Source organism: Corvus brachyrhynchos, unplaced genomic scaffold (genome assembly GCF_000691975.1).
Source record: "Corvus brachyrhynchos isolate BGI_N302 unplaced genomic scaffold, ASM69197v1 scaffold80, whole genome shotgun sequence".
NCBI lineage: Eukaryota > Metazoa > Chordata > Aves > Passeriformes > Corvidae > Corvus > Corvus brachyrhynchos.
The window spans coordinates 922,649-933,461 of NW_008236769.1; the positions used below are offsets into that span (position 1 = coordinate 922,649).

General features: G+C 37.3%; 1 long non-coding RNA gene across 1 annotated transcript in view; it reads right to left on the reverse strand.

The window, feature by feature from the left end:
- Positions 1-1,873: 1,873 nt before the first annotated feature.
- Positions 1,874-10,813, reverse strand: part of LOC108445029 — a 114,668-nt gene continuing 105,728 nt past the window's right edge. Inside the window, exon 3 of the long non-coding RNA XR_001859758.1 lies at positions 1,874-3,139. This is a non-coding gene — a long non-coding RNA (uncharacterized LOC108445029). The remainder of the gene's footprint in view (positions 3,140-10,813) is intronic.

Below are 10,813 nucleotides of genomic sequence, written 5' to 3' on the forward strand. Positions count from 1 at the left end.
ATTTTCCTGAATAGGGAATTTACACTTCACAGTATAGTGTCAGCGCAAATTATATCCCATGAGCACTACCTGTGAATTATAGTGGTATCCATTAGCACTGCTGTGGTCACAGGTCTGTCAGCTGTGCTAAGAGAGCTGTTGTTGCTAAAGAGGTGTAGGGAGGTGGGGTTGTTGCAGATCAACCACTGACACGTATTGTTGCTAGAAAATTTTATATACAGTCTCTGAGGTTTTTATTCATCCCTCTCCTGTTCTGCTGTTTGAAATAAGCTATTGTCACATTCAAAAGCAATGTGATAAGGATGTAAGTTCACTTGTACAGATCTGCTAGGTTATGGCAGAAAAAGGCTCCTCTGCCCACACACAGATGTGTGAGGCACACGGTCAGGCAGGGGAAACTCAGTAACCTCATCACCTACAACTACTCCCCACCTCAACCTGGAATGTTCCAGGGGAGCATCACCCCAGTGAAGCTGGGGACAAACCCTCAGACTGAGGGAGGTGCAGGATTTGTGATGGGATGAAGAGGAGGAATTTCTTGACATTGCATAAGACTTATTATGAAAAATTTAAGGGATGAGCCAAAGGGGGGGGATAGAGAAGAATCAAAGTGTTTGATGGAATAAGCATGGGAAAATAGATGAATAAGGTGACAAAAGAGGATGATCACATGTAAATAGTCATATTTATATATCCATACGCCCGTTGCTCTGTTTGCCTGCCTGGCCATGCCCTGTGCCTATCACCACAGTCTGTCCTGTCTTCTTATTAAATCCCATTTCTATCTCTTTACCTTAGTGAGGGGCTTGTGTGTGCTTGCGGTGGGAAGGATGTGAGTGCCAGCAAATGGAATCAGATCATGGGTCACAGGGACTATGTATCTGTGGTGCCAGTAATTGTAGACACCAGTCTGTGCACACACTGCGAGTGATTGTGTATCACCATGAAATCCCCAGCGAATATGAGACGGAACAAGTCAGGGAACACGAAACGCGGCTTGGTAACCAGGTATGGAAGTGGACTCCAGCTTGGGGTGGATCTGAGTGTGCACGTCTGGGAGGGAGACAGCTACTGGAGAGACCCAGAGGTCAAGGCTGATTGCTAGAGACCACAGACGGGGTCCAGAGACTGACTGAGAAAGAGTTTGTGTGTGTATGTCTGTGTGTAACAATCCGAGACCAGATGCACAGGCCAGTCACTGGGGAAACTGTCTAAGACTGGTTACTGAAGGGGTCCACAGTGCAGGTGACCATGTGTCTCTGCATCTGTGTGTGCAGAGGGAGGACCTGGGGACCTGTACCAGCCTTGGAAGTAGAGTGCCCAGGTGCCAGAAACTAGAGAGCCTGGGATACAGAGGAAGCTATTGCACAGACCAAGTGTCTGAGCCTCGTTGGAGGGACTGATCTTGCATGTGTATATTTATTCCCATTAATGCATCTTCATCCTTATAAGGCACAGGGGGTATGAGGATGAGGCCACATGTGCTGGGATTTTTTGGGTGCTGAATGTTTCTGTTCATTTTGATATGTGTAGCTGAACATGTCTAAATACAAAAACATGATTTGTGAATACGTGTGCCCACTAGGAATGCATGCTCACCTCTAAGAGGCTAGGAGATTCAGCAACACTAGCAATACCTGGCTTCAGTAGGTGGACACAGAATATGGTTAGCAAAAATGCTTTCTGCATACAAACTCCTCTTAGAAACAATATAAAAGTAAGTGTAAAATATATAAATATCTTGTTACACAAATAATCGTTAAATATTACACCAGTTACATATTCTGTTCTGTGGCACTTTCAATGTATCATATTGGAAGTGCATATAAATCCAAGGCAAAAATGACTGGCTTTCAAATAAGAAGTCTACTCATAGAGTTATCCCCATTTAATTTGTACAACAACGACCCTGTAGCTGGTATAGTCAACTGAATCAATATCATACATATTTGAAATACAACAAAGATAGATAAATAGATGTATAGCATTGAAAAGCTCAAAGGTTTTAAAACTAGGAGGGCCAAATCCTGTTACTTCCATAAAGGTCTCTAGAACAGTATGTATGTCGGACAGGCAGGATTTGGCTTACAGCCAGCATTAATATTCAAGGCTGATGAAATCAATAAAACTGCTGCCTTAAGATGTAAATGCATGGGAAACACAAATAAAGACCTCCTCCATACTGAAGATTACTGCCATCACAGCAGAACTATAGGAAGTTATCATGTAAGCACTAAGTAACTTGATGCAAAGTATAACAGATAGTTCTACATAGCTAGAGCTAGAAACCTAGGGGGAAAAAAAGGGAACTCAAGCTCACTTCTTTTTAACTGAATAGTAAAGCAAATATTTTTAAAACTGTTTTTAAATTTCCTTAATGCACATCTGAATGTATTTAGAACTACTTTAACAACTACAGAAGAAAAGAGTTGTAGCCTTTAGCTCTTTTCTGAACACACAGAGGTTGCATACTATACAGAAACGTGAATCCTTTCCAAGCTTCAGTGGAACTACCGCGATAGCAGACAACACCTTACAGGATGAGCTGGTATTGCATAACAGCTGTATAATATTACATTGCATATGTTAAACCTTCTTGGACATTTCATACTCTGCAGTAAATTTTACTCCCAGAGGTACTTCTATTATAATCATTAGATTTTTTCACATGAATGCAAGTTCAGTGGATGTGGAAAATTAGTTTCTGCCTCAAGTTTTCTTGTTACCGTAAATCACACTGTGCTAGTTGAATGTAGATTCCTGTCATTTAACAGGACAAAGGTTTAATAAAAAACATTTACTTTTATAGATCTTTTTGTGTCTGCAGAAACTTTAATCAATAGCTACAGATTAATTTTCTTGATACAATATCTGTTTAATATGCCTCCAGTTTTAAAGCTTTGAATAGAAATTACTACACCAGTTTTATCACTACCACAAGGTTTCCTATAAACTACTTAAAGCCATTCAGCCCAAAGTCACACCTTCCAACTACAGTCACTTAATGGGGTCCAAGTTAAATCCCTTCTCTGTAGCCAAAAGTATTTCAGCCCACCAGCCTGTTGGCTCCAGTCAGTGGATACCTTTTGCAGTCGTTGTGTTAAAGCTGTGACTTGATGCAGAAGAGGATTCAAGATTTCTGCAAACACAGAGAAGAAAACCTTCAGATTAGAATACAAGGGAACTGCATTCCGAGTTTTGCATCAGATCCTGTTTCTTTGCTGTGTCTAGTGACTAATATCCAAAACTACTCCAAGGTGGAGAGTCTGTCCCCCACCTGGTATCACCACAGCTTTATGGCTGCTAGCTCAGCCCTATGCAAGGAGACAGCAGACAGAGTTTGGGCTCCTCCATTTGCAGAGGTTCTGGGTGCACGCTACTTGTGCCCTCTGCCCTCACCAGCTGCTCTGTTCATAGCACAGACCCCAGCTTGCTGCTTTGCACCATGCATTAGAGGAAAAATGTCAACAGTTTCTTGCACCCAGAAGATAATGTGCCTAAGCCCAATTTGAAGCTGTGAATTCCAACTTCACACAGACAGCTAAATCTAGGAGAAGGTGAGATTTCAGGATATGTTGTTCTTACCTCTAACGCCATTTGCAGAATTTGCTCTTAATCCTCACTGAATTCACATTCTATTACAATTCTCCTGAAAACCCTGAGAAAGCTTTTTGTTCACTAATTGAGATCTATTTTAGCTCTAGTAGTTGTAAAAAAACATCTATGGAGCTGAGGGCTTCTCTTATCTAGTTAGAGGTTATATTTAATATTCTGGTCAGTTGTCTTTTGCATATGGATTTGCTAGATAACAGAGCTGCCATATTACAGTAATCCAAAAATTAAGAATAATCATACACTTTGTAACATTTTAACCATTTCACTTTTACAAATGCGAGTCTTTTCACTAAGGATTACCTTCCTTCCTATTAAAGAAGTTGATAAAGAATTCTGCACTGCACATAAGGTGTGCCAAGCACTACTTATTCTTCCTACAATCCAAAATACTCCTACCACTTACAAAATCGTTTATAGCAGATTGTTGCAGGTAAAATGGGACATTGCTTTTGGTCTTTCAGGCTTTGCATGCCCTCAGGCTTGTGATTTACTATATATTCACAATTTTCAGAAGCACTGTCTAAATTTGATATAGCTTAGTCCATAGATGTTCAGTTTCAAACAAATCAGTTCATGTTTTTGGAGATAATTACCTGTCTTTCTATTTGCTATTGTTATTTCACACAAAGGATTAACTTTCATTCCAGAAAGGAAAACAATTTCCACACTACTGTATCAAAGAAAAGAAAGAAAGAAAAAAAAAACCTAGCATCTTTACTACCAGTTAACCTGTCTATAGACACAAAGGATTTCAAAATTAACTTTTTTTTTCAGACTGAAGTTTTCCAAAATTAAGCAACAGTAAACAGTAAGTAGCATGGGATGTGAATTAGGACAACACAAAGAAAAGCTCCATACAAAAGGTGGTCTTCCCAGAATGCTGTGTTTGTGATATTTTATTACTTGTAAGATTTGAAGATTCCAGTAATGCTAGTTTCCCTGTACTTAATCCCCAAAGCATGAGCAGTAAGAATTTGGGTTAAAACTAAATTGTCTACTTAATTATTTTGCCAAAATAATGTAGATTAAAAATTAGCCTATTTTGCCAGTCAGTTTTTGCTCATATTTAGATCTGTCTTGACCTGTGGAACTCTCATTTTGAATTGATTTTGTGCATCAGGCTTACTGAGTCTGGTAAGGCAACTCTGGCTTGGGTTTCATTCATTTTTAAGTCAACTGGTATGACAATTTGCAGTAATATTTGCTGCTCATCAAATCCAGTTGTTTCATGTGGACTTGGTAGTTTAAACTAAAGTGATAAGTAGTGAAATTTTCATAACATCAATGCAAATGCTATTGTTAGTCTTTTGACAAAAGTGCTTGGCCACAGTTTGGGGATTTTGGGGTTGTTTCTACTAAGAAAATGCAAGTCTGTTTTTGTTTTAATCTTATTTATGCAAAGTCACTTCTACTGAAGAGTGCTGGAAACTGAGACAGTAATCTTTCTTCAAAAAGTATGAATTTGACGATACAATAAATTAATTGTGTGAAGCTCATAAATTATTTTGCTGGGTGTATAGGACAAGATAATGGCTTCACTGAGAACAGGGATGTTTCAGGTATGCAGCTGCAAGATATCATTTCCTTTAATTTTTGGAACTGTGAGAATAACACAGCTTGTACCTTATTTGACCACTTTGGGTATGCAGCCTAAAGAACTCAATATCCATTTACATCCAGATCAATGAGCATCTAGGGAATTTTGATTTCTAACTTAAATCTTAGAAAAGGATATCTGACACTATAAAGCAGGCATCACATCATGTTCTGTGTGAACCTCAGTGCCATGATTTCAGCATGTTCTGTGCACACCTTGGTCAGGGGTCCTAACTGGCCCTGAATATCACCTGGAGTTAATGTAAACATATGTCTAAGTGTCTCAGACTGAGAAAGCTGTTGGCATAAAAAGAGAACAAAACCTGACATGGCGGCCACCACTATATGATATATTCTACTCCCAGTGCAAACTTGCCTCAGTGCAAGTGGTGAGCTTGCCACAGTGGTAAGCTTTGAAATCTATAGCTTGTGTGTTACACAGAAATTAAAAGGACCCTTTAGGTTGTAATTTGGATGTCAGGACTTGACAAAGATGTATAAACTGTTTCCTAGATAAAGCATTTTCTTATGTTTTTTTATATTCTTACCATTAAATATGTGGTGTAGATTATAAATATAGAAATAGACTGATTAGCTGATTTTATTTCTTGTCATGCTTTTCTGCCTAACAGTGAATTGCTGTGTTACTATAACAGAGCTTGTGAAGGTGTGTGGTGCTGACATAGCCAGTATCAGCAGTACCACTAATCTTATCAGCAAGGCTTGTCTGGCAACCTCCTTTCCTACAGTAATTGTCATAACCCATCATTTCAGAGATGGAGTCTGATTCACATATCTGCATGCTTATTATGCTGCCATCCTTCAGGACATCACCATTGCAAAGGATTTGAAAGCCTGAAACAGGACCAGGCAACCTCACCCTGAACCCTGTGAACATTTATGTACAATCTTTATGTGTATATAGCTACACATACAAAAATTAGAAAGGAAGCCAGTAAGTACATCAGGAAAATACCTGCTCCAAGAGAATCAGCTGAGAACCTATAGCTACAAGCCAAAATCCCTGCTGTTCTTAAATAGACTGGAGGAGAAACAAAAAAGGTACAATGCACAGACAAGATGATATCCCTTCTGAATTTCTGTACCTGCCTTTTGCAGTGACTCAAAACAGCTCACTGAAAGCTTTACAGCACTGCTTACAATAGTGTAAAGGCACTATTTACTGCTGTGTTCCTTCTGTTGGTATGCCAGCATCCAATAGCAGTGTTCTGTGCAGCCCTGATAGATGCAGATGTCAAACAGCAGAATGTTATCACCTCTGGTATCCAACCCAGACAGGATGGACCGTCAACCTACCAGAATAACTTGGAGCTGCAATTTTAGCAATGCCCATACTGAAAAGAGACCAATCATAAAAAAGTAATACAATTTAACTGTATAGCATGTTATGAGATACCTTAGTCCATTATCAGTGGAGGATTCCAATAAACAGCCCTCAGTACTTGCCTTGTGCACAAGTACTATAAGCTTGAATATTTGCTGTCACTCATTTCTGGTATTTATATGCTCAAATTTCATTTTAGGGAGGAAGATATAGATACATATGTATCAGTGGAGATTTAGTTTCTAGCCATTCAAATGTGAACAGTTTAGCTCCGTTTCTTTGCTAAAATTGTAATAAAAATCTTTAAGAAGGTTATTTTTAAAAAATTATAATGGTAATTTTGAAAATAAACAATAGTAAATAAGAACAAGTTTCTTAAAAAGTATGAGACTAGTATAGTTATAAATAATTTTATTTTAAAAATGGTTGTTTACCTGTTAAACTTTTCTTTGGTAGGCCATTGTTTCTGTAGAAATGCACTTTAAATGAAAAATCTATTTATTAGCTCCATACAAGTAAATTAATAAAGTTATGTTGTGGTAACACAAACAGAATTCTTCATGCTTCCTACAGAAGAAAATTGAACTTTCTTTGAAAATTTTTTTTCCTCAGTGACAACAAATTTAACATTCTAGTCATACAGCTATATCACAGAAATGACCACTACAGAAAAGGTATGTAGTAATCCTTTTAAAATAATGGTTTACTAACAGCTATACAATGCACTTGAAAAGAATTGCATGCTTCTTTTTCATTTTAATATGGATAATTAAATTCAGAAATACTTATTCCTTTAATATGAGGCTATTATTTTTTAATCTATATAATAGTGGAAAAGTGATCCTATAACATAGAATTTTTTTTCGTTCTTTTGGTACAATGTCCTATCATAAATTTCAGTTTGAGTTTTTTAAAAACTGTCTCTGTATTGACTGGAGTTTCTATCCGATAACTCTAAACACCTTTTCACATATTAACTCATCAAAATGAAAATTTCCAAAACATTTGCTGTTTATGACTCTTCAGTTTCCACTTCCTTAAGAAGGGTTGTTTTAACCTGGACTCTTTCATGAAATAGCAGAAAATTTGAAGCCTTGGGAAAACTCAATTAATTTTTACCATGAACTAGTAGGAGGCATCTTCATAATATATGTAAATCAGGTATCAGTCATTTCAGAACTACGTTTTAATATAACCCCTCTAGACATTCAGATCTGCTAAACAGTATGTTCCCACACTGGGCAACTAAAAGGCTTTCTGATTCAAAATGCAAGACTTTTTCAAGTTTTCCTCATTTCCTTAAGGCTGTTCTAAACTTTTCTTGTTTTAGCTACAAAATATTTCCTAATCTATGCTGCATGTAAGCACCACCCAGTAAACAGACAATTTTTGACTACCATCAAAGTGAAGGTTTTCCACACAAACATGAAAAGAAGTCTCAAAGCCACACAAAGATAACACAAGAAAAGGAAGAACCAGTCAGCAAAAATAGGGCTCTCCTTCAAGTATTAATTTGCCAGGAGTCACAAAAGGTTAAGTACAAAGGACATATGACCTTCAGTTTCCCATCTGCAACAAGTCTCCAGTAAAGATGCTCTGTAAATTCCCTTTAAGGATGTTCCATGCAGTTCAAGAGGAGCAACAGTGATAAAATCAGTTGAATGAAATTCAGAAGACTTCTTTGAATTGCAAAACTTCTAGTTGAAGAACAGAAACACAGAGGACGCATACACAGTAGATAAAGTGAAACCGTATTGTCACCTAGTGCACCAATGTGCTGGTGATGCTGATAACGGGTAACCAAAACTCTTCATGCCAGGGATGCAGCTTTTGAATCCTCAGTGAACCTCATTCACATGACTAAGTTATAAGTCTTTGCAGATATTTTTTACAGGATCATGTAGGAGTTCTGAAGCAAAAGGAGGGATAGAATTCACTTCTAAAAGGCATAATTGGGAAAGTGGCCTCTTTTTCCTGCAGTTTTTTCTGATATTAGGAATATACACAGTATTCTGCTACATATAGCAGGGAAAGGCTTTACAGGAAACAGAGCTCTGTCTCTCCCCATAAAAACAGTAGTACTAGCACACTATTAATGGTGATAATAAGCAAAGAAATTAAAGTTGTCTAGGCTTTGAAACCATAATCACTTTCTTTAACTTGTATGGCCTCTTTAATGCATTGTGCTATACCAAAGAAGAAGTCTTTTTTTCTTTTAACTGTGAGCATATATGGTATCAAAGCTTATCCTTTTAATGAATACAGCTTTACATAGAGCGTCTGAAAGGTACTTGCTTGTCATTGCCTATTTATCTTAACAAGGATTATTTGAAGCACTAAAGGGATCCTTTAAACTTCACCATATTTGAAGCATAGTATACAGTTTATAATATATAATAGAAGTGAAATTAAATCATTTTTCAATACCTTAAATTTTGTTGAACTGGTGAGGAAAATATATTCGCATCAAAGTAATGTGTTCCTGCCTGTGTAACACAATGATGATGACACAACAGTTTCACAGACACTGGAGTTCCCTATCTGTGTTTCAGTCCTGTGATCTAACTACTAGCTTCATGAAACATCAAACTGTCCACAAGCAATTACAGAGGGTCTGAAGTCAGTGAGATTACATTAATTTCAAAAGAGCAAGGAATGAAAGTCATACTGTAATCCCTTAATCAGCATCTTCTAACTTTATGCTAATTTCAGCCACTCACCCACTGAAACTTACTTATGAACATATTCATTACTAACAGATAGCAACCAAAATTAATGACCTCAAGTTACTTTATTTTCCAAGTAGGAGGTCTAGGATAAGTAGCAACCTTGTGTAATTTTTCACCAATGTCAAATATAAAGGTCAAATAGGGGGCATTTCAGAAGCCACAGCCCATAATGAATAAACACATCCAATTTCAGGAGCCATAATCCTGAAGAGCATTACAAATTAATGATTAATGACATTAGTCAATGAATGATCTTTAATAAATTTATTGACATGTGTTTAACCATGTCAGTAAGCAGCAACTCAAAGGTTAAAGTAGAACATAAACCACCTTTTTAAGTCCTGCTTAGCATCCTATTACTTTGAAGGGGAGAAATTATCTTCAACCTGTGTGGCACTAAATATTGAGTGAGATTTTCTGAGAATTAATGGAAAAAGGGTGAAGTACATTTTTTTGCTCTTAAAATTCAAATTTCTTACTTTTAATGTTCCTGTTTTATAGTTTCTCACACTCCCTAAGAGCAGTTACTTCTTATACCTACACACTTTCACTCTCCAGAGCTACAGCTTACACTATGGTTCCATGAAACAGTCAATCTGATATTAAGTAGAAAGGAATCAAAGATGGAAGTAAAATAAGTCAGTTGTAAGAGACAAAGCTTTGAAAAATTCACTTTGTCTGTTCAAAAGGATTAAAAATTTTTGAAAAGCTAACTTTTTTTCCATATAGACATTATTCCAGATCACATATCAGCCATTCCACTGCTGCAGAAAGCCAGCATAGAGCTCTATGAGGTGGTCTTTGTGAACAGGAATGCAACTGTGCTATATCTGATCAACTTGAGACCATCAGGGAATTGAGTGCACAAATCCAGCAATACTGAACATACAGACATGAATTTAATATCAGACGTTGCTTCTCTGGTACAGATTAGAGAAAACCTGAGAGAAGCTGAACTCCCCACACTATCCTTCCTATGGTTTGCATGAAAAGATGGGATACATTATTATTTCAGTTTCCATACTGGGTAACTTCTTCCTTAAATAGGTAAAGCAAGCTGGTGGAAGAAAAACCTGAAATTTTCTTTCAGTTCTTTAAAAGTTCCACATTTGCTTCATTTAAAAGCAAGCTGTCTGTAGAGTCTCTGATGAAGGGATAAGCAAATTGAACAGAAAGACCCAGCAAGGATCTGAGGAACAGTCATGAGTGGAAGACCCATAGTAACACAATCAGTGAAAACCTAATCAGTGAAAATTAGAGCACACTGAGTCAGCTGCCTCTAAAACTATCAAGAGAAAATTATTGTCCCTGGTGTGAATCCCACTGAGATCAGACAGCAGCAGAAACTCTCTCAGAGGCCTTCAGACTAAAAGGAGATTATTGCCTACAAGGGTACAGGATTTATCACAAAATGGAGTGGGGAAGAGGATTTGTGGATTGTGTAAAAATTGTTAAGGGATGTGTCAAGTTAACTGTGGGAATGTTCAAAAATTTTTATGGTATGCTTAAGGTAAGGACAAAAGATAGG